This window comes from Camellia sinensis, chromosome 13 (assembly GCF_055761805.1).
Source record: "Camellia sinensis isolate YWXY chromosome 13, ASM5576180v1, whole genome shotgun sequence".
Taxonomy (NCBI): Eukaryota; Viridiplantae; Streptophyta; class Magnoliopsida; order Ericales; family Theaceae; genus Camellia; species Camellia sinensis.
Window position 1 is genome coordinate 36,505,222 of NC_138973.1, and position 25,412 is coordinate 36,530,633.

Sequence of the window (25,412 nt, forward strand, 5' to 3'; positions counted from 1 at the left end):
CATAAACATGCCAGTCCAAATACACCAAAATTTACAACGCATTTATAGAAAGTACTACCCAAGACCTGACTATACAGATCATACACAAGGACTAGCATGAGGTACAAAAACAGCCATGGCATTAGACTTTGATCGAAACCTCCTCAGGAGGCATAACAGTTGGCTGACAAAACAGAACAGTAGGCCGTCAACTCTGGCCCTGGTCACCAGCCGGCTCACCTACATATATATAATAAACTGTGAGCGAAAGCCCAGTGAATAATAACAGAGTAAAGGGCTTTTCAATGAATGTGTCCATACAGATTCAGAATTCATAATTCAGTTCATATCAAAATCATACTTGTCCAGATCATTTACAGAAATCATAAGTCTTGCATAAACATACGTGATACATTCATTAACTCTCACAGATACAGTTGACCCATAAAGGGACGGCCATAAAGGCAAACAGTTGACCCATAAAGGGACGGCCATAAAGGCAAACAGTTGACTCACGTGCACGGAGACTAAACAGTTAGCTCATGAGACGTACAGTTGGCCCATAAATGGGACGTAAGGATCCATAACAGTTGGCTCATGAGACGTACAGTTGGCCCATAAAGGGACAAAATAGAACATATTTGAGACTAAGAATGTCACGAATACATTTCACAAAACATTGGACAACCATTCATTCTTACAGAAAATATCATTTCAAAAAACAGATCTTGTTTCATCAAACAGAAAGTAGTTACAGTTTGAACATAACTTTACTAAGTTATTACTCACAGTTGATTTTGAATCAGATAGACGGAGCAGATAGGTCAAACAGGACGCGGCTCGTGACCTACACAACACATAACAGACACACACTTGAAACACACGCTCTAAGTATACAAAACTTACGTCATTGGTTCTTAGTGTGTTTCTACCCTTTAATCCTCACTATAAAGTCTTAAACATGGCCTTGGAATGCCTAGAATAGAATGAGGACGTAAAAATGCCTTAGAAAATATTTTGCAAAACTTGCTGAAAACAGGGGTCTCGCTCGAGCGAGGCTTTCTTCGCTCGAGTGAGCTTGCCAAAACAAAGGGTTTGCTCGAGCGAGGGCTCCTTCGCTCGAGCGGTCTGTAAAAATGCAAAAGTACTGGTTGCTGATTTTTTCCGCGTGATACACGCTCGATGCTCGCTCGAGCGGAGTCCTGGACAAAATGTGGTCGCTCGAGCGAGGAATCCTTCATTCGAGCGAGGAAGCCAAAATCTAGAATTTCTAGATTTGCCTCCCAAGCTCAAACCAAATATTCAACACCCCAAAACTCGACCTCTTGGACCCATTTTCTGGAAAAACACTTCAAACTCATAGTGTAACATGTTTCAAAGCTCAATTTGTAAAATCAAAGCCCAAGGGTGAGTCAATTTGAACACAATTTCCATAAATCTTCAAGAATAAAGTTTAAACAAACATGCAAGTGTTTATTTGAAAACCAATGCTCTAAAACATGTTAAAATGTAAGTTTAAACTCAAAATTAAGATGAACTCATGGAGTAAAACCTAAATGTGACCTTGCATTCAAGATTTTCATGGAAATAACCTCACAATTCAAGAATGTAAACATGCATGCATGAAATAATTAAGGTTCCTTGAATTCTAGCTCAATTAACCCATAACTTCACCTATTTCATATGTAAACAAGTTCTAGATGCCTCAATGACAAGATCAAGGGATTGAGCTCTTACCTAAACACTTTAATTAAGCTCCACTAAGCAAAATTCTTGAGCTACTCAACAATTCTTCAAAATCTCCCAAATTCTCTAAGGAATTTTGTCGAAATCACATGCTCTCCTATCTCTATCTCTAACCCACGGTTTTGGTCTCTCAAAAGATGATGAAGCGGTGTAAAACAAGTCCCAAACAACATGAAACAAGTAGCCCACTCACAATGGCAAAAGGGTAAATACCTAGGTTCAATTAGTTTAACATTATTTAATCTAATTTAAACATTCCAAATCGAATTTTAATTAAACCCACCATAAAATCACATAAATTCTAACTAGCCCATAACACTAATCAATTTCGGAATCGGGCACCGATAAGACTTTCAATTCGCAGTTTAAAGTTTAGATCATGAATAGAGATTTCTACACTGAACAGATAAAAACACATAAATCATGCAATACACATGCAAATTAATTCCGGATTTCTCCTAAATTGCTGTTAGGCATAATTAATCATAAATTAGCATTAATCAGAGGTCGGGGTTATTACATAATGTCAAACAAATATCTGTCAATTAGGATTGTGTCGGTGCTATCGATGGCACATTGGTGGATGCATGGGTCCCTGCTTCAAGATAAAATACATTCCATGGTTAGAAATCAACAGTTTCGCAAAATGTACTCGCAGCTTGTGACTTTGATATGTTGTTCACATTTATTAATTCTAGATGGGAAGGTAGCGCTCACGACAATGCTATTTTGGTTGACTCTATTACACGAGCTGATCTACAGTTCCCACACCCACCCAATGGTGACGGTCCCTAAATAACATACGGTGCACTTTTTTCCTTGTCTTTTTTTGTACATATCAATTGACTGAACAGTGTATTCATTATTTACATGTAGGCAAGTACTATTTAGTTGATGCTGGTTTCACGAACATGCCTGTATTTCTTGCCCCATTTCGGTCTCAACGGTATCACTTGCAAGAGTTTTGTAGCCGTCATTATTCAGGACCTAAGGAATTGTTTAACCATCGACATTCGTCGTTACGCAATGTCATAGAAAGAACATTTGGTGTTCTAGAAGCGCTTCCCAATATTGCGGTCCATGCCAAATTACAAGTCTACAAGACAAGGGCCTCTGGTGATTGTATGTTGTGTAGTGCACAATTGGATCCGTTTACATGCAGATATGGACCCATTGTTTATGGAAGCTGATAATGAAATGGCCGCAGAAGTAGAAGCAGACGGGCTTGTTGGAGACCAAGCTGACTATGTTGACATGTCACAACATGGGTTAACGTACCAATCGAACGTTAGGGATGCAATTGCTACTGCTATGTGGCAAAATCATGTTGGCCATGGATAGAAAAGGGATGTCAACAAGGCAAGTGAATATCGTACTGACTAATGGTTTTAAATGCGTAATTATTTTAATAATTTCAATCATTATGACACCTTTATTATATAACTTCACCCACTTTATGTAACTGTGATTTACTGACTTCTTTTATCTTTTTGTAGGATAACTAATACTGCGGACAACGATTGGGCGAAATTCCAATGAAATGAAAAAGATCATCACATGGTCAATGAAGATAATGGTTTTCTTAGTAACGAAGACAATTAAATATGTTGTTCATGCAATGTGTAATATGCAATTTTATGTATTTTATTGAATTTGATGGTTCCATGATGCATGCAAAACTTGTTAGTTTATGATATTTATTCAGTTTATGATGTTGTTGAGTAATTGATCTACTGAGTAATGTGCTTCTAACTGATCAAAATTGGTTATTTTATTTCATCAAGCATGTTTAGAAAGTACATTTTGGTCCCCCCCCCCTCCCAAAAAAAAAAAAAAAAATTTGTAAGAGAATTTGATTGTATAGCATGCAAAGGCTTCAATCAAAATGGGGGTTGAATGAGTATATGAACATTCGAATCTCTTGAAATCAAAATGTCAAATAATTTTAGTGGTGAGAGGACCGATATTCCATTTCTGTATGTAACTGTAATCTTATTTCTCTACGTCTTTTTGGTATCTTTTTCTTTTCTTTTCTGAATGCATATCTATTTTGGCAAATTGAGAAATTTTGAGGACAAATTGAAAGAATGTAACCTCCTATCTCACACCACTGTTGAGAATTTACGAATAAAATGGGTTTATTTTTGAGTTGTTTTCAAAACCTTTCATATTCTCTAAAAAAAAAAAATTAAAGAAAAGAAAGCTTATGAACAAAAGCGAAGTTTGAAAAGCTCACCAATTGGTCTCTGTTGAGAAACTCACCAATGATTGACAATTTGTTTTGTGACCCATTATTTTAAATTTATTTATTTTTGGTGAATGTCATAAATTTTTAAATTTTTGAGTAACTTGTTTAACTTTTTGACTTTTTTTGTGAGATCTCAAACCATGCCAAATTGTTTTTATCTTTTTGTAAAACAAAATTTGTAATTATTATTTTTGGTTTTAAATTTTATTTAATGTTTTATCCATTTTATTAAAATAATGATTTTGTTATTAATTAAAATTTTGTATAATTGATTTGTACATGACATATCCGTCTTTTTGACTTTTTGTTAAATTTTAAACAATTTGAAGGTTTTGTTATTAATTCGGTTTATGAATTTAAAATTTTTTGTTCTTTTTAACTTTCTGTAGGCAAGTTTATATTAACTTTTAAATTTAAAATTTAAAATTTATTTTATGAATTTAACTTTTTGGTTTTTTTTCACCTTGTTAACTTTTTGGTTTTGTTATTAATTTAATTTTTGTTATTAATTGAAACACACCAATTATTTTTTAATTGTTTAGTTTTTTCATTTTATTGAAATGAAGGATTTGTTAGACATTTATTAAGTTCTTTTTTTTAATCTTTGTACAAATATTTTTTCTAAATATTAATCTAACTCACACATTGCAGAAAAAAAAAAAAAAAGCTTTGTTATTCATGACGTGAATACAATAACAAAATAACAAAAAAAAAAAAAAAAAAAAACAACAACAACAACAAAATGAGAAAACAAATAACCAAAACAAAAAAAGAAAAAAAAATGTAACCATTATATCTGTGAATCATTTAAACTGATTTTTTGAACAAGTTAAGCATCATTGTCAGGTGGTGTTGGAGGTGGAGGGAAATAGTGATGGTACAGCTGAGTGACTCGATAGTCAATCTGATCAATGCGGTTCCTTGTCACTTCATCACGTCTTCTTGAGTCTACACGAAACTCACCAAATTGTTGAATTAGTGAGTTCTGAGTGGCGGCAAATTCATCGAACCGAGTACCCAATGTATTAAGCTAATTAGCCATTTGTTGTTCCCATTGTAGGCGCTAATTGTACCGTTCTTGTTTCAAGGCTAAATAATTAGTCTAGTAATGGGGTTCTTCATTTGGTGGCATGGCATTGTCATTGGGATCTTCCTCATCAGGTATTGGTTCATTTTCAAAATTAATAGAGCCCATCAAGGTGTCAGCACCACCAGCTCGGGTCAGTGTGTACTCAGAAATTGGTGAAGTGATTCTGACATGTTGTTCACCGTCAAGGTTGACATCATGCGCCTTGAAAATTATGATAACAAAGCTCCAAAAGGTAGTGACCGGCCACTCAGCGTATCAAATTTTGCAACCATCATTTATTTCAGTAATATGAAGCATAAATCTAATTTTTGTCCAATTTCAAAACAATATAACAAATAAACATTAAAACATGAAACAGTATCATAATGTCCTTTTTTGGGAGTGACATTTTCAACTATCTATCGATGAAGAATACGAAGGTGAGGTTTTAAATGTTTGGCTTGTAAATTAGTGCCACTAAATTGGTTGTCACAAATTATGATATAAACCTCAGTGACATCATTAACAATTTTTTCTAAGGCAGTCTCATTTTGAAAATAGCATTGTAAATCTCCTGTTTCAACTCCAATAATTTATGCGAAAGCGCGGAGACTGAGTGTGATTGTTTTCCCCTTCACATAAGAGGTTAGACTAACATTAAAAGAAAAAGCACTTTTGGCGACTAAATTTTTAGTCGCCAAAAGTTCATTTTTAGTCGCCAAAAGTTGAGTTTTTAGTTTCCCCGACTAAATTTTTTAGTTGCCGGTTTTGTCGCGAAAACACGGTCGGGGAAGGTATTGGCGACTAAAAAACTTTTAGTCGCCAAAAAAGAAATCTGTAGTGACTAAAACTTTGGTCGCCAAAGCTCAATTATATTTTTTAAATTATACATTTGGCGACTAAATTTTTAGTCGCCAATAGTAAATTATTTTTTTTTAATTTATACATTTGCCGACTATTTTTTTCGTCGCCAATACTGAAGCTTTTGGCGACCACACATTTTAGTCGCCAAAAGCTTATTTCAGGAAAAAAAAAAAAATTACCCTCTGCTCTTCCGAAGTTTCAAACCACCAACTTCCCACATTCTAAACCTTTAGCAACACACACTCTCCACTATGCCACTGCAACACCACATGAATATATATGCAACATATATTATTTATATAGTATATTGACCCGTATTAATATAAAACTATATATATAAACATAATTATTTTTATTCAATATAATTTATGTAAAAAATAAATTATTTACTAAAAAAAAATAGGAGACTACTTTTGGTGACTAAATCTGTTTTTTAGTCACCAATTCTATATTTTTTGGCTACTAATTATTTTTTAGTCGCTAAAAGAATTAATTCCCGCCTAAAACCTCCACTTTTGGCAACTAAACTGAATTTTGGTCGCCAAAACCCTCCACTTTGGGTGACTAAACTGAATTTTAGTTGCTAATTGTTGACTTTTAGCTACTAAATTTTTTTAGTAGCCAAAAATTTATTTTTGTCGGTAAAACACGTATAATCGGCGACCAAACTATTTTTTAGTCGCCAAAACCTATACTTTTGGCTTCTAAATGTTTTTAGTCGCCAAAAACTTCACTTTTGGCTATTAAAATTTTTTTAGTCGCTAAAACCCATATAATCGGTGACTAAACTGATTTTTAGTCGCCAATAACTATACATTTGGCTACTAAACTGTTTTAGTTGCCAAAAGTCTTCACTTTTGGCTACTAATTCCATTTTAGTCGCCAATTATGCTACTTTCAGCGACGAAAATTCGAATTTTAGTCGCTAATTCGGCTTTTTCTTGTAGTGTAAATGGTTCAGTTTGTTGGTCACACTACAAGAAAATGCAGAATTGGTGACCAAAATAAGTATTTTCATCGCTGAAAGTAGTACCAATGGCGACTAAAGTCAGTTTTGTCGCCAAACCTGAGCACTTTTGCCGACTAAAGCACTTTAGTCGCCAAATATAGGCCTTTTAGCGACTAAAAGTCAGTTTAGTCGCCGAATATAGGAGTTTCAGCGGCTGAAAAAATTTTGGTAGCTAAAAAGCACGGTTTTTGGCGGCTAAAAGCATTTAGTAGCCAAAACTATAGGTTTTGGCGACTAAAAACTACTTTAGTCGCCGAATATAGGTGTTTTACCGACAAACAAATTTTTTGTAGCCAAAAGTAAAGGTTTTTGGCTACTAAAAAAAATTTAGTAGCTAAAAGTGGACAAATGGCGACTAAAACTGAGTTTAGTCAGCAAAAGTGGAGCTTTTGGCGACTAAAAATCAGTTTAGTCGCCGAAAGTTGTTTTTTTTGGGCGGAAATTCTACATTTAGCGACAAAATTGCATTTAGTAGCCAAAAAGCATAGAATTGGCGACTAAAATTCATATTTAGTCGCCAAAAGTGCTCCCCTATTTTTTTTAGTAAATACTTTATTTTTTTCTTAAAATATATTAAATAAAAATAATTATTTATATATATATTGTTTTCTATTAATATTGGTCAATATATTATATAAATAATATATGTTGCAATTATATACATGTGATGTTCTTGTGGCGTAGTGGGTAGAGTGTTGGTAAAGGTTTATAGAGGCTGGGACGTTAGTGGTTCGAAACCTAGGAGTAGCAAAGGTTGAATTTTTTTTTTCGGAAAAATGCTTTCAGCGACTAAACTTTTTCGTCGCCAAATGTGTTGTTTTGGGCGACTAATGAGTTTAGTCGGCGATTCATGACCTATTGGCGACTAAAATAGTTGTCGCTAAATGGATAATTTGAAAAAGTGGAATTGAGTATTGGTGACTAAAAGTTTTGTCGCTGAAGACCTGACTTTTTGCCGACTAAAACGTTTTTAGTCGCCAAAACCTTGGGCGACCAGTTATTGGCGACAACACTGGCGACAAAAAAAATCAGTCGGGGAAGGTATTAAAGTGACTTTTGGCGACTAAAAATGGACCTTTGGCGACTAAAAATTTAGTCGCCAAAGGTGATTTTTGTTGTAGTGTCACCAGGTGTCAAGTGAACATAAAATAATTGCACAAGACGAGGATATACCTTATTTGGTAAATTAGTTAAAGGTAACTATCCCATTGTATGCAATTTACCAAGCAAGAGTGGATCATATTGGGAAGGTAGTTTTATATTTCTCCCCATAACAATTGGTCGATTAATAAAATGTGAATAGGCTTGTTCATGATGATACGTTAAAAAATCATTATTTGGATAGTCATGTTGTTGCTGTGGTTAATGTTGTACAAGGTTTGAGGATTCACCACGTTCGGGTCTGGTTCGTTTTGTTCTTGGCATGATGATTACAAAAGTGAAATGAAAATGTATGAAAAATGTATATTAAAACATATGAGTTAAGAAAAATGTATGGAAAATATATCAAAAATAGTAGGATGTTGGTGTGAAAAAATGGAACAGATATGAAAAAAAGGAACAGATCGGCAACAGATAGGGAACTGAGTGCGAATTGGTCTGAGATGGAATGACTGGCCGGCTGACCGCCCGGTTGGTCCTGATCTTCGACTATCTAAAGCTAATCTGATCTTCGACTATCTAAAGCTACTCTGAAGCTAATATGAAATGTGAAGCTAACATAAACTGGGATGAAACTAACCTGTAATTGAATTCTTCCTTCTTCTTTCACACGGATACTAAATTTAATTAATGTTGTTCTTTGATGGAGCTGCTGAAGGTGTTGCAAATAGAAGGTGAAGATGGTGTGCTTAAAGGAATGCGGATTCAGATTTTATAGAAAGACTGAGGTTCAGAAGGTTCAGGTTGTTTTTTATTTTTTTTATTTACTTTTTATTTCTTATCTATTATTTTTTTTTTCCAATTTAATTTTTTAATTTAATTACATTCGTATACTGAACACACAGCTGCATCGTCTCCCTTTTTCTTTAGCCCACAGTGTTGAACACACATGTATAATAGAGTAGGTGGTAGGTATTAGATAAGTGAAATTACTATATTACCCTTTTTATTTTGTTCTTATGTAAAAACTTCTCATTTAAATCAAGAGGGGCAAAATAGTCATTTTGCACACCAAAATCACCCCAATTATATGAGCTTCAGAGGTGCTGATTATGGAAGTACAATAATTCAAACTACTCCTGTTACAACTTTATTACTAAATTAATAACATGTAAAAAATGGAAAAAAAAAATTGATAAAGTTTTGTAAAGTTTACGTTATGCTTTGTATTTTAAATATTAAACCTAATGTATATATGTTAATTTTTATTAATATGTATTCTCAAAAGTTGTTGACTTTAAAAAAAAATTTATAACAGAATAAAAAACGTATTGTACAAGGTGTTTGTACAGGCCTAAAAAATGAATTGATAGAAAAATTAATTGACACAAAATAATTGACATAGATTTATTTCAAAATCAAAAAATTATTTGAAAAAAAAAATTATTCAAAAAAATTACTGAAAAAAAATTAATTGAAAAAAAAATCAATTTTTAATTTCAATATTTTAAAAATAGTTTGGTTATTACTGTTGATAAAAAATACAGATATCGATATATGAGTTGTGTGTTTGGTTATAAATTATTGATTGAATTAAGTTTTGAAAACTATTTTCAAAACACATCACCAAACAAATTTTCATATTTCACATGTCACATCAAACTTTCAAAACTTAATTCAACATACATATTCAAAACACAATTCAACACTCTATTTCAAAACCATAACCAAACAAATTTTCTACACTCAAATCATAATTTCACAACTCACAAGCTCAAAATACAACTCATATTCTCAAATCACATTTACAAAACTCTACCAAACGCAACCGTAGTTTTTGATATCCAATCAATTTGATTTTTTACAGATATGATATATTCAACAAATCTTAAAATGTGAACAGTTCGGATCATCAAAATTAGATCCAAAAGTAAACCAAAAACCCAACAAGTAAAAAGTCAAGCAGAAAAATCAAGCAGAGGATTCTGATTCGATGATCAGAGTTAGATTTGGTCATCTGGGCCCCACCCCTGTCATACATGTTAAATCTCCACCGTCCATATTAGCTTCTCAACCTCTATATATTCTCCTCTCCATCTTGCTTTTTTTTTCTTACCCATCAAACACCACCACCACCCCCCCCCCCCAAAAAAAAAAAAAAAAAAACTCTTATGCATTTTCTCTCTCTCTCTCTCTCTTAAAGTTCCCAATTTTCAGTTCTCATCATCAACTTCAATGACTTGCTTAGAGGTCATGTCCATGGAGGTTAGTTCTCTCTCATCATCCCATTTCTCTCTCTCTCTCTCTCTCTCTCTCTCTCTCTCTCTCTCTCTCTCTCTCTCTCTCTCTCTCTCTCTCTCTCATTTGAGCCATGGCATTATTATATTTGCTACTCATCTACAAAAACTCTTATGCATTCATTTACAGAAACAAACTTCTCTCTTTCTTTTTTTGATAAATAAAAAACTGAAAAATCCTGTTCTCTAACATGAATTATGATTTAATTTTTTTCCTCTATTTTTTTTTTTTTTTTTAAATGTTGTTGGGATTTTAGGGTAAGTTCAAGGGAGAAGAAGAAGAGTGTACTCTTGATGGAAGTGTTGATTTGCAAGGCCAACCGGCAATCCGAGAAAGAACTGGCAAATGGGTTGCTGGAATTATCATCCTCTGTAAGCCCTATATTACCAATTTTATTTTGTTTTTATTTCTTTTTATTTAATTTTATTTAAAGAAAGTCTTGATATCTTAGTCTACTTATCTTCATAAATTAATTGTTTGAGAAGATAGGGTACTCTGTTTATCTATGCATATATATATATATATATATATATTCACACTGACATACCTGCTCTCTAGATTTTCATTTTCATTTTTCATTCTTCATCTTCAGTTTTGAGCTCTTTTCATGTTTTTTATTAGAATCTTTAACCAGTCTATTTCATATGGGAATCTTCCTCCTTCTTCTTCTTTTGTATTTTTTTTTTTTTTTTAGTTTTTTTCCAGGAATCTTACTTAGTACATTCTACACACATGATCATAGTGGAATCTAGTGAGAATAGTTATGTTTCTTCATTTTTCTTTTTCTTTTTCTTTTTTCGTTTTGTTTTCTATTTTTTATTTTTTTGGGTTTTGAGAAGATCACAACTTTTCTTCCATTAATTCCATGATGTTATTATTGAAGCATCTTTCTTTAGTCTGGACTTAACCTTCACGCGGAGGAATAAATATATTAGTTTTAAATAATAATATCGTATAAATTTATAATCATGTATCGATTGATATCATAAATTTAAAAAAAAAAAAAATTAAGATAAAAAAAAAAGAGCCCAAATTTTGTTTGGTTTGTCTAATGCAAGATATTTTTCCAAAGTACAAATCAAATCAAATATATTGATTTGTCTAATGAAAAATATATTGAATTCTCCTTTTCATTATGTTGTTAAACAAATCAAATTATTTGATTTTAACTCATATTTAATTGGTTAAAATTTTATTTATGATGTGTTTGTTACTTTAAAAAATTAAAGTTAAATATATTTTAAAATTTATTAAGTTATTAAATTAAATTTGAATAATTTATTACTTGACTCGGCCAATTTATATATATATATACTATAAAGAAAAATTAAATTACTTGAATTCAATATGTCTTTAAGTTTTCAAATTAAATTTAAAAATACTTAGTTTGGCCCGATTAATTTATTTTTGACACATTTAAGTTTGTAAAAAGAATCAATTTACACAAATTTACTTACTTTCAAATAATTGAAATTTCGTTCATGATTAGCTTATTAATTTTCTAAATTTTGTCTTCGTTTGGGATGTAAATTGACTTTTAAACTTTTTTAGCCCCGGGCTAAAAAATCTCATTTGTGATAGATTTTTGATTTTTTTGACTTTTGTGAGAGAAAAAATGAAATAATTATGAATTGGATGTGAATATTTTGTCTCCTTTTTTTATAATTAAAATAGCCTATTTATCTTATATAACTAAATTAGTCCCAATGAGCACATGCCAAACAAACAAACAAACAAAGCCTTTGTTTGAATTCAGATGAATAAACTCATATAATCAATTCGTTTAAAATTTATTTAAAAATAATAAATAAATTAAATTTTAAAATTTATTAGAACCAGAATTGTTAGGGGTGAGCATGGTCCGGATTGGACCGGATTGGGATAAAACCAGGACCAATCCGTTATTTACGGTTCCTAAAAAATTGGAACCAATCCAATCCGTTTAAATCATGGAACCAATCCGAACCAATCCATTTAAATACGGATTGGATCGGTTTAGGACCACGAATTCACATAATTAAATAACAAAAATATATATATAACACTTGAATTTCATAAAAATATAAACATAGCGCTATATTAGTTCCATAATAGCAACATGTTTTTCTATAATAACGACATACTGTTCTAGAATTTAAACAACCATAAGAAAACTGGTTTCACCATAAGTATTTAGACCATTGCAAATTAAAACTTAAAACTAACAAACAAAAGTAATAAAAGAAAGGTTTGAGTTTAGATTTTACATAAAATAAGAAAAGATACTATGGGGGAGGATGTATAATAAAAATATAGACTATTTGTATACGGTCCGGATCGGTTCCAATCTGGAACCGTGGGATTCAATCCGGAACCAATCCGTGAACTACGGATTTTTAATTATTCAATCCGGAACCGAACCACGGATTCAAAAAATCGAACCAAATCTATCGGATTGGACTGGACTGGATCGGATTTCACGGATTCCACGGATTCCTTGCTCAGCCCTAAGAATTGTAGATGGAGAAGAGAGGCGAGATAAGTGGGGAGGTGAGGGAGAGAAAAGCATGCAATTGAGGGAGACGTGCCTGACACGTAATCAGTGGATAGTTTGCCTGGATAACGTGGGTGGATGCCACGTGTTGTCTTCCTCAACTGACCTTTTCGAGTTGGACCAACTCTTTTCTTTTCTAGTCTATGTTCATTTTAGTAATTGTTTGGGATTTGTTTTTTGATTTTTTAAATAAAAAATAAAGAAAAAATATGTATATTTGAAATAATTTTTTGAATTTTTACAAAAAGATATGTAATAAAATATTATAATAAAATCAAAAATGACCATTTTACCTTTTTGACTTTTAACTTTTTGACTTTTTGAGTAATTAATGCTTGATTTGGCATGTTTGAAAAAAAGTCAAAAAGTCAAAAATTCATTATTTTATTTAAGTCACATCATCTTATATAAGTCACATCACCTCTCTAACACATCACTTCAAATTCAACCCATATTTCATAAAAAAATCAAAAAGTGCACTTGTTTAGATCATCCCAAGCAATCCCTAATGGGCAAAATTATTTTGCCCCTAGTGACTTCCCCCATAAGTTATCCTTGAATAAGTTATCCTTGAATAGTATAAATTTTTTAATTTTTTTAATAACTTTTTAATTTTTAATTTTTTTTTAATTTATCCCAAATAAGGCCTTAATTTAATAACAATTGAAAAAGTTATAGTAAATGCTTATCAATTCATTTACGATTCTTGTTTTGGCCACACTTAATTGTTTTTAGATTTTTGTTAACTGTCAACAACAAAATGGATACTTGTTTTATGACGTCTATTTTTTATTTTTTTGAGCATAAATTGAAGAGGTGCATTTCATATCTTAAATTTCATTATATTTGAATATTTAATATATGGAGAAGGATCCCTTTCAATTTAAAATCTGAACTGGAGGCTATTATTTGGGACCTGTTTTGATGATTCGAGTAGTTTATTTTGTCGGGCACCTCGTATATTTCATTCGCAAGAAAAATTAGGTCAATTCGTTAATTGTAAACTATGCAATTTACTGCATTTTTTACTAAAAAAATGGACGATAATTATATTTTTTTTAAATAGTACATACATTTTTTTGATCACAAGCTCAACAAATTGAACAAATTATAATTATCGGATAAACCTAATTTTTTTATTTTTTATTTTGATGAAATACATGAGACACAACAAAATAAATAGTTCGAATTTTCAAAATGGAGCTCATAGTGAGCTCCACAGGCCCAAACAACATTCTCCAATTCAAATTTTGAACTAGAAAGAATCTGCCTCCTTAATATATATATATATATATACACACACATGTACGCATACCCGTAATCCTATCAAAAAAAATAATAATATACAAGTATTTAGTTCTTTATAATAAATATGTGACCATGATAATTGGATTAATTTGATTTTTTTTTTCTTTTAAATGATCTACGTAACATCTTATTAAACAAACAAGTCAAATCATCTGAGGACTGCAACATTTTCAATCCATATTTGACTACAGACAAATTGTTCCCTTTTCATTAGTGTTTTTGAAAAAACTTATAAATAATAAAAATAATCACACTTGATAACTATTGTCATTTTCAAAAATATACAAATAGCTTTAAAATTTGGGCAAATTACATACTACTCTCTCGAGATTTAGCTAAATTACAGATACCTTTTGAGATTTTGGAAATTACAGATACCTCATTCGGTTTATATTTTCATAACAAATTGCTCCTGAAGTTTATATTTTCATAACAATTTGTCCCTTAATTTGTTATGTAAATAGTACTTTCAGGGAGTATCTATAATTTTTCAAATCTCAGGAGTATCTGTAATTTTGCTAAACCTCGAGGGGTATATGTAATTTGCCCTTAAAATTTTATAAAATTATAAGAAATAACTTTTGTCATTTTAAAGATAGCTCTCAGTCATCCCTCTCCTAACCATCTCTGACTAACCCTCCCCGTCCTGCCGCTACCTCTTACGACCTCGGACAACCATCTACCTCCATTGCATTTTATTGTAGGCAGTGTACATGCAGAGAAGATGAGATTAGTTAATGATGAACGGTCTTGATCCTCACAAATCAATTTTGACCGTTGCAATTTTTTTGGTGCCTTTCCTTTGATTATTATAAGATTTTAATGTTTAGGATGTGTTTGGAAGCAAACTGCAAGTGAAGAATGCTTTGAATGCTCATTTGAATAGTTTCTAATAACATACTAGCCATTTCAGATGCAGAAGGTTTATTTGTTTTGAACAAAAACAAAACAAAATGAAAGAAGAAACACAATCAACAAACATACCACATGGGACATTTTAAAGGGTCTTTCCTTAAATTGACATCTAGAACTTTACAAGAAGACAGTGAAAATCACTTGAAACAAAATGTTCCAGGCAAATAGGTGTCCAAAGGTAAAGTTTGATGTTAGCGTTTTTGGTAGCATAGATTCAAGTCACAAAAATAGTCTTCCCAACAATAGGAATAAAATTGCAACATTCATCTTATCCTTTTCAAATCCTGCTTTAACAAGATCTTATACACTGATTCGCTCCTTTTAAGAATATATATATATATATATATATATTTTATAGTTGTTAGAACACAATCAAATCACGAAAGGTTTGATGTTCGCATCTCTAGTAACATGGATTCAAGTCACGAAAATAGTCTTAAAAAAAAGTCTTATAATGCATAAATCTTGTTCTTTCTAGATCCCACTAAGTAGTCTCATGCACCAAGTCTGCCTTTTGTAAGGAATATGTTGTCTTTTTTCCCTCTGTTAACTATTAAAACATATTCAATATTTTTTTTCTTCACTGTAATCCACATATTAGCTTGCATGAAAGATTATCTTTTCACATCCTTAATCTAAAACAGACATGATGGATGCCATAGTTGTCCTGAAAGACTCCTCCACAAATCAAGCATCTAACTCTGCATTTCTCAATTTGTTTTATGAATCAAACAGTGACTCAAGGCTTGGCAACCCTTGCATTCTTTGGCGTTGGAGTGAACTTGGTACTGTTCCTGACAAGGGTTTTACAGCAGAACAATGCCGACGCAGCTAATAATGTCAGCAAATGGACTGGAACCGTCTACATCTTCTCCCTGGTCGGGGCTTTCCTCAGTGATTCCTACTGGGGTAGATACAAAACATGTGCCTCTTTCAGGTCATCTTTGTCATAGTAAGAATTCACACCAGCTACTACTCTTTTCTGCTACTTTCACATGCTAAAAGTCATGAAGATGATCTTTCCCTTCAAACATCCATAAGCATCCTGATGATTTTCCCAAGTTTATGTCCAGATCATCCGCACCTGCAATTTACAATAATGATGCATTCAATTGATAGAAAAAGAAAGGATAATAAAAAATGTTTTCCTGTACATATGTTCAATTATATGAACCCTATCATAACTGTTTTCTTGAAGGAAATCCTTTCCCTCAAATCTTTTCTGGTAAAAAAAGTATAGGATTATGCATCGCAGGAAAAGTTGGTTTCATGCATAAATCATTTATGTTTTATTTTCCTTTTCGTTCCTTTAATTAATTTTTCTTAGGCAACATTTTCCTGTCCGGTATTCTAGACAACTCAATGAAGCCTAGGAGAAGGGATCCAATGTTGTGCAAATCAATTGCAGCTTAAAGCAACAAGTAGAACATTGACCTATTCATCATGCATTCTAACTGTATCCATATTCGCTTGATTACAGGGTTTGATTTCACTGTCACTAGCTTCACAGTTTTCCTTGCTCAATCCTAGACATTGTGGAGATCGAACGACTAAATGTGAAACGCATTCAAGCTGGGAGATTGGGTTATTCTATCTCTCTATCTACATGACTGCTCTTGGAAATGGAGGGTACCAACCTAACATTGCTACATTTGGGGCTGATCAGTTCGACGAAGAAGATCCTAAGGAGGGACTCTCAAAGGTGGCCTTTTTCAGCTACTTCTACCTTGCTCTGAACCTTGGTTCAGTCTTCTCAAACACCATACTAGGATATTTCGAGGACGGAGGAATGTGGGCTCTCGGGTTTTGGGTGTCGGCTGCATCTGCCTGTGCAGGACTAGTCTTGTTCCTCAGTGGGACCTCGAGGTACAGGCATTTCAAGCCAAGTGGCAATCCTCTTTCCAGGTTCTGCCAAGTGATAGTCGCTGCAGCAAAGAAATGGAGGGTTGAGATGTCAACAGGTGAAGAAGAGAACTTATATGCAGTGAATGAAAAGGGGAGCTCCATGAATGTTAGAAAGATGCTTCACACTGATGGGTTCAAGTAAGCAAAAAGCATTGGCCATTCCTACATAATGTTCATGAGTTTGGCTTGATTACAAACCGAGTGTTTATATGCTCAATCTATAATTATCTAATGACAATGTAAACTGATCGATAATTTTCTTGTGAATGTCGCAGGTTCCTGGATAAAGCAGCATACATTACATCAAGGGATTTAGACAATCAGAAGCAGGGCCTGAACGACACATGGCACCTCTGCCCCATTTCGCAAGTTGAAGAGGTAAAATGCATCTTGAGATTACTGCCAATTTGGCTGTGCACCATAATATACTCTCGGTTGTCTTTACCCAAATGGCTTCACTCTTTGTTGAGCAAGGTGCGGCTATGAAATGTACAATTTCAAACTTCCGAATCCCTCCTGCCAGCATGTCTAGCTTTGACATTCTAAGCGTAGCGCTCTTCATTTTCTTATACCGGCTAGTACTTGATCCGGTTGTGAGCAGAATAAGGAAGAAACGTTATAAAGGGCTTACTGAACTTCAGAGGATGGGGATTGGACTTGTCATAGCTGTAAGGGCTATGGTCTCAGCTGGAATTGCGGAGTGTTACAGACTTAAGTATGCCCAAAAAGATTGCACTCATTGCCAAGGCTCGAGCTCATTGAGCATCTTCTGGCAAGTTCCTCAGTATGCTTTCATAGGAGCCTCAGAAGTTTTCATGTACGTTGGCCAATTGGAATTCTTCAATGCACAAGCACCAGATAGGTTGAAGAGCTTTGGGAGTGCGCTATGCATGACATCCATTTCACTAGGAAACTATGTCAGTAGCTTGCTTGTGACCATGGTGATGAAAATATCGACCACAGACAATATGCCAGGATGGATCCCAGGAAATCTGAACAAAGGCCATCTAGATCGGTTTTTCTTCCTCCTCGCAGGTTTGACAACCATAGATTTGGTTGTTTACATCGCATGCGCTAAGTGGTACAAAAAAATCAAACTCGAAGGTAAATGTGTAGAAATTTCAGGGAAAGACAACCCTTCTGATGTCTAAGATGAAAGGAGGGTTATTCTAAGGGAAATGGTGCCGGAAAATATAAATAAACAGGGAGAAGAGATTGTCAGAGACAGCTTTGTACAGACTGAATTCAAGGACAGTAGGCATTTTTGTGAGGGTAAGAGGAACTCTTTTCAATTAACTCGCTTACACCCCTCTTTTCCTCCAATTTTACAACACCACTCACTGAATTTGGTCTGTTCACATGTGATGCAAAGAGGTGGGTTAAATTTGATTTGGGGTTTTTTCAGGTCTTCCCACCTCATTTCATTTGTTGGTTCAGTTGCGAACACATCATTATATGTGAAAGCTGTACTCTTGGACACTAATAAAGGAATCCCTTCCCCACATTTTTCTTTTTCTTTTTGTATTTTGATGGTTCATACAATTCAAACTCTGACGTTCACTGTACAATAGCTCTCAAATTATCACTGAGCCCAAGACAACAATTTCATCACAACAATCAAGTGAATCACATTTGCAAGAATTTCACTAAAACTTCATTAGAATGTGTCTGGAACATTTCTCTTCCTCTATGAATACCCTATCAGCTAAGGAGTAATATTCCACAAGGATGCCACCATTTGCTTTGACGATATTCAATAATTCATCCCAGAGATCAACACAGCCCTACAATTATTGAAATTTTAGTATTTGTGTTTGTTCAAGCAATTGGAATCTAAATTTGACTTCAATGAAGTTCTTTAGAGTTCATTAATCATAGGGATGCACTAGAGATGTTATGTCTATAGGTATAAGTTTGTTCCTCTACTATGTAACCAATTTTACTGAAGTTCAAACAAAACACAACGAAATAACACTTTCTCTTAAATATCTTAATTTGAATAAATGGCGTGGTTAGAGTCCAGGGACCCCAGAGTCCTGCAGTGTGCACCCAAGTCATTTGGTGTAGTGCCAATCAACCATGCAGTCTAGGCCCCATCTTGCAGCCTAGGTTGGAGATAGCAAGTAATAGAAATAAGTGTAGGAGAGAGGAGATTTGGATGCCCCTGGAAGCGTGTCATTGGAGACTAAATTTGATGCCTAGACACCTGACTAGCGTGGATGACCTGTGCAAGTTGTCCAGAAAGCCTTTCTTAGACACCTAACTTCCATGAATAACACCGAACAAATTTGTCCCCAACACACATGGAAAATGTGATGGTGTGTAAAGAACACACCATTGCTTATGAGTTTATGGCACATGCCAAACCCAAGGAAGGAGGTATATCCAAACAGTACTAGTAAAGAAAAAAAATTATGTTTGTTAAGACAAAGAATATATCAAAAGAATAGTTGTACATCATGAGAATAAAAGACATTTCCCTCATTAGCATAAATCTTGACAACACGATTTGCTATTTAAGACAATGCTTGGGCAATGGTGGCATCAAAATTGACGGCAAAGATGATTACTATGACAAAAACACTTCACATGTCAGAGGCACATAATTGGTTGCAAAATTTAAGAGGATGACTATTCTCCTATCAATTTTCAATAAATACCAAGCACAATTTCTTCGACTCATGACTACTTCCTATAATTTCCACTACAAATCACATGATCATTAACGATTCAAAAAAAAAAAAAAAAAAAAAAAACGAACTTCTATTTGACCTTATAAACTTGGATGTGGTGAGTAGATTCCCAGCGCCAGATAAGTTATGCCCCGCTTTGGATTAGAGTGACAGGCTCCCCCTCCTCCAATAGATCTTTACTCTAAAACAAAATACATTACAACCGATTCAAGTAGATACAGTAGTAACCTGAGTTAAACAAAAAAAAAAAAAAATTAAGGTGAGAATCACTACCCACATGCAATTTTAAAAGCTAGAGAAAAGGTCTCCTCTGCATCATCTGAAGACTGCATAGATAACCCTTTTTCTCTGCAATGGATATGCACATGTACAATGAAAATTAAAAAGAAGAGATAGCACTATCTCTAACTTGTCAAGTATCTTTTGTTGAGAGTCATCACTAACTCTCCTCATTCTCTAGAATTTTCTCTCTAGAATATTTTAGAAGTTTTCACATGAATCTAGAATACCCCAGAAAGGTCTAAAAGATTCTAGAAAGACCTAAAGAAATTCGGAAGATTCTAGAATATCCTAGAAGGTTCCGGAACATTCAATAAGGTTGGAGAAAACTAGAGAAATCTAGAAAGTTTCGGAAGGTTCTAGAATATTTTAAAGAAGTATAGAAAGCCCTAATATGTATTAGAGTAATCTAGATTGTTTTAGAGTGTAGGGAAAGGATAAGTATATTCTAGAAAGTTCTTCAACTAGTATAAATATGAGATGAGTGCATTTACTAGGTAATTGGACAATTGGATAATTGAGTGAAAGAAGAATAAGTCCAAAATTAGTGCTTAAGCACTATCTTGTGTGAGGTGTCTCAAGTTCTTGTGTAAGGAAGACACAAAGTGTGAAGTGCTTGAATATATATATGACTGGATAAGTGAAGTGTATTAGTGTGTGATTGTGTACAAATATTTTGTATACTAGAATGTTATCAATAAAAATTACCTTTCTGGGTCCAGCAGTGTGCCAAACTTAACATCTTTTTCCTAGACAAGAACTAGAACAAACAAAATAAGCAAAGATACAAGTAAACATCAATTCTGTGAAAAGCTAGAAAATTGAGAAAAAATTGAGAAAAAATTTCGATAATACAATCAATCATTCTAATATTACACAACATGTGACTATGCAACACTACCATTAAAACACAAATGCAATAATCCAAGGACCCAAACTATTAGAAACCCAAAACAGAAAACCATAACCCTAACCCTATTTTCTCCCTCTAGATCTTTCAAACCACCTATTTCTCCCCAAACCCTAACGCCAAAACTAATGATGAGGCCAGGTTATTGGGCTTTGTTGCAATTGGATTGTAAAGACTCTATTTTTTAACTTTATTTTATCAGGAGTGAGAAGAGAATTGGAGTGAGCGCAATGTGGGTGATTTGGACCTGTTGAAGGGCACATTCATTCAGTGAGAAGAGAATTGAAGATTTTGCAGGACAGCAGAGAGATGGACAAGATTCTGGTGAGTTTAAACTTTACTTGACATACTCATGAACAAGATTTATACAGTAATTTAAAATTTATTTTTAATGATATCTAACTATTATTATAATTACAAAACGTCATCATCTTATTAAGGTTAAAAATTATAATTCTTTTTTGGAAAAATTATTCAAAAATCCCATTTGAAAAAATGTTGCTCTATTTAGTCATGAAAGTTTTCTTTCAAACCAATTAGTCCTTTTATTGATATATTCTGGAGTTTACTTGTTCATCCTTGAGTCTGATTTTGGTTACGATTTTTTCCTAATGTTTAAGTGGGTTGGTTATGGTATGGTGTTAATTTTTGAAATTTATGTGGAGGATTGCGTAAAGTGATTTGTGGGGTTTGTTAGGTCCCTGTGTTGTCAAATCCGGAGACAAAATCTTGTGTGGATTCAAAACTTTGTTTTTCTGTTTTTGTACTGTCCGCTCGAGCGGAGACTCTTGAGCTCGAGCGTAGATTAGCAGGTCACAGTAGTTTGACAGGACAAGCACAGATACTGGTGGGTGTGATTTGACGCTCGAGCGGAAACACCTACGCTCGAGCGCATCTCTGTTTCTTCATATGCAGTTTTTGTTCAGTTCGCTCGAGCGGGCTATGTTGAGCTCGAGCGGAGATCGCGATTCAGATTCCTATTTAAAGCTGCTGACGTTGTTTTGTTTGGGACGTTTTTCTAGATCTGATAAAAAACAAACTAGGGTTGTGTTTAAAATCTTCTTGGGAGTTTTTTGAGAGTTTTCCTTGATGTTCTTAAGTGAGTTCTGAACTTATGCATTGAGATTCATACATCAAGGTGGTTGTTTCTTACGTTTCAAGTGAGTTCTCTTCGGTGGATTCCGAAGATCAAATCGTAGGATCCAAAAGGCGTTTGAGTCTACGCAGTCGTTAATTCGACAAGTGAAGTTGTGGTGTGGAATCAACTTCAGAATCAATTCCGTGACGAAGGTGTGGTGAAAAGAGTTACAGAAGATTCAAAGACAAATTGACTAGGGTTGGGTAATTTGTATGATTTCTTTGTAATCTTTTTGTTCTTCAGTAGTGGATTGATAGTGGCGGTTCGCCCGTGGTTTTTGATTACAATTGAAGGCTCTTCAATTGTGGTTTTTTCCACGTAAAAAATCGTTTGTGTCTATTTATTGTTTATTCTCTAAAACAAACAAACTAAAATCACTCTCGTAAGTGTTTGATGATTTTAGGTTGAGTGTTTTGATTTATTGGGATTTGGAATCAGTTAATCTTGATCTAATCACAAATCACGTACGATTTTCAATTGGTATCAGAGCGGGTCACTCTTTGTTTTTTTTTAAAAAAAAAACTATAGGAGTGTGATTTTGTGTGATTAGTATCATGGATTCTATTCGTGAAGGTAACTCCACTCATAGACCCCCATTACTTGACGGTACAAACTATTCTTATTGGAAAGCTCGTATGAGAGCATTTTTAAAATCCATCGATGAGAAAGTTTGGCACTCCGTAATCTTTGGGTGGAGTGAACCTACAATCACCGTTGATGGGATTGATATTCCTAAACCCCTTGATAAATGGGACACAATCGATTACCAGAATTCGAGTTGGAACAGCAAAGCACTAAACTCCCTCTTCTGCTCTGTCACACCTGAAGAATTCCGTCGAATTTGCACGTGTGAAATAGCAAAAGAGGCGTGGGATATTCTTGAAACGATTCACGAAGGTACCACCTCTGTTAAAAGGGCAAAACTTCAACGTCTCACGTCCGCCTTTGAAACCCTTTTTATGCGCAACGATGAGACGTTCGATGAATTTTATGCAAAACTCAGTGATATCGTGAATTCCTGTTTCACTCTCGGTGAAAAAATCCCGGAAGCAAAAGTTGTTGGAAAAATTTTGAGGTCCCTTCCCGAGAGGTTCCAACCAAAGGTGACAGCCATTGAGGAGGCTCAGAATGTTGATACCCTCAAGCTCGATCAATTGGTTGGAAATTTGCAGACTTATGAAGCCCACCAAATTTCTAAGAAAAAGCAAAAAGAAAATATGGCTTTCACGAGTGCTCATGAGACTGCAAAACCTCCGGAGACTGAATTTGATTTAGAGTCTGAGATGACGGCTATGCTTACAAAACAGTTTAAAAAATTTTTGAAAAAGAAGCCGAATTTCAGAGCCCCTACTTCAAAAGACAAGAGTAATGACAAACCCAAAACTGTTCCACCAAAATTTGCTCAAACTACTGAAAAAAAGATTGTAAGGGGACCAGGGGTCAAGTGCTATGAGTGTCAAGGGTTTGGCCACATTGCCCTTGAATGTCCTTCGAAAAAGAATCGAAAGAAAGTCTACACTGTAACTTGGGATGATGAAAGCGGGTCGGAGCAAGAACCCGAAGAACCTGAATCTGGAGAAGACGGGGACAGTGCTTTTATGGCTTTTTGGTCCACTTTCACTCAAACTCCTCCAAAGCCAGCGGAGTTAGCTCGTGGTCAGAACTTGCATCATGCTCCTACTTTTGATGGGAGTAACTACCTGTTTTGGAAAATCAGAATGAGGGCTTTTCTGAGAGCCTTTGATCCAGAAGGCTGGCAGGCCATTGAAGAAGATACAGAAAGTGTTGACAGTCCGAGCAATCTGAGAGCCCTTAGTACTATTCGTAGAGCAATTTCTGCTGAAGAACAGCAACGGGTTGTTCGTTGCACAAAGGCTAAAGAGGCATGGGAAATTTTGAGCCAATTCCATGAAAGAGGAAACTCACATTCATCACCATCCAGCGACTTTTCAGTTTTAGTTGCAAGATTGGAGGAGGCAAAGGAGAATGAAGAGCAAAAAGAGGATGATGAAACATCTGAGGATAATGAGGAGATCAATGGCGATGAACTACAACAAGCCTACGAAAAGCTGTACGAGGAATCCTTGAATTTGTCCAAACTCAACGACAAACTCTCTCTCAAGCTCAAGACATGTGAGAGTGAGAATGTCAGGCTGAAAGGAGAACTTGTAGCAGCAAAGCAGAATATCGTCAAGATCTCGAGTGACAGGCAAGACTTATGTGGAAAATTACTATCCTCTGAAACTGAAAGGAATGAACTTCTGAAGGTGTATTCCACATATGAAGAAAAGCTTGAAAGTCTTGAGCTGTCACAAGCCAGATTGGAAGAGATAATCTGTCAAAAGGATGAAGAGCTTCGGGTTGCTAGAGCCACTATTGCCATGTGGAACAAAGGTTCAAAATCCTTAGAAGACATCCTCGGGTCTCAACAAATGGGTTGCGACAAAAGCGGGTTAGGCTATGATGCAACAGCACACAAGGGACAGGCCTCTACTTCACATGACAAGAAGACTCAAGCAAAGGGAAAATTGAAGGTAGACCAGGCTGATCTCTCTCTCCGTCTACCGAAAGCTGGTAAAATCAACAAAAAGGAGGTAAAACCGGTTTTTATTTGTCATCACTGTGGTAGGTATGGCCACATTCGTCCTTACTGTTTTGAACTTTTTGGTAAGGTGTCTCAAAAGGGTAGAAACTCTAATACTTTTTGGGTTAGGAGACAACCTTATATGTCTAGGCTGAACACCAAGACTAAAAAGATTTGGATTAGAAAAGAGGATTTGACTTGTTTTGTTGCTCACACTGCTCTAAAAGCACGTGATTCACACATGTGGTATCTTGATAGTGGGTGTTCTCGTCATATGTCCGGTAACAAATCCTACTTCACCTCCCTTGAAAAATATGAAGGAGGAATTGTTACCTTTGGAGACGGCGGCACTTCGAGAGTCATTGGTAAGGGCTCTATAAGTGTTGCTGGTCTTCCCAAGCTAGATAATGTTTTACTAGTTGATGGTCTTAAAGCAAATCTTTTAAGCATTAGTCAAATGTGTGATTCCCATCATGAAGTATTGTTTTCTAAAAATAAATGTGAAATTTTGGATAAAAAGGGAAATACTGTCTTACATGGGGTTCGCACATCTGATAACTGCTATGGGATTGTTACAACTAATGATCTCACTTGTCACTCTGCCATCATTAGCAACATTGATTTGTGGCATCAAAGATTAGGTCACATGAATTTCAATGACCTAACTAAGATTGCCAACAAAGAGCTTGTGAGGGGAATACCTAAACTAGGTAAGAAATTGAGCCATGTGTGTGGACCATGTCAGCTTGGAAAGCAAACCCGTGCTCCTCATAAAAAGGTGAACAGCTTTACAACCAAACGTCCTCTTGAATTAGTTCACATGGATTTAATGG

At 34.5% G+C, this 25,412-nt stretch overlaps 1 pseudogene across 1 annotated transcript; it reads left to right on the plus strand.

Moving 5' to 3' along the window:
- The first annotated feature begins 1,919 nt into the window (after positions 1 to 1,919).
- Positions 1,920 to 18,471, plus strand: LOC145805313 (protein NRT1/ PTR FAMILY 7.3-like; annotated as a pseudogene). The gene is made up of 8 exons (XR_014347858.1): positions 1,920 to 1,930; positions 2,424 to 2,512; positions 2,602 to 2,841; positions 2,888 to 3,051; positions 10,571 to 10,685; positions 15,806 to 16,022; positions 16,551 to 17,113; positions 17,251 to 18,471. The product of XR_014347858.1 is annotated as a protein NRT1/ PTR FAMILY 7.3-like (transcript).
- The last annotated feature ends 6,941 nt before the right edge of the window (positions 18,472 to 25,412 follow it).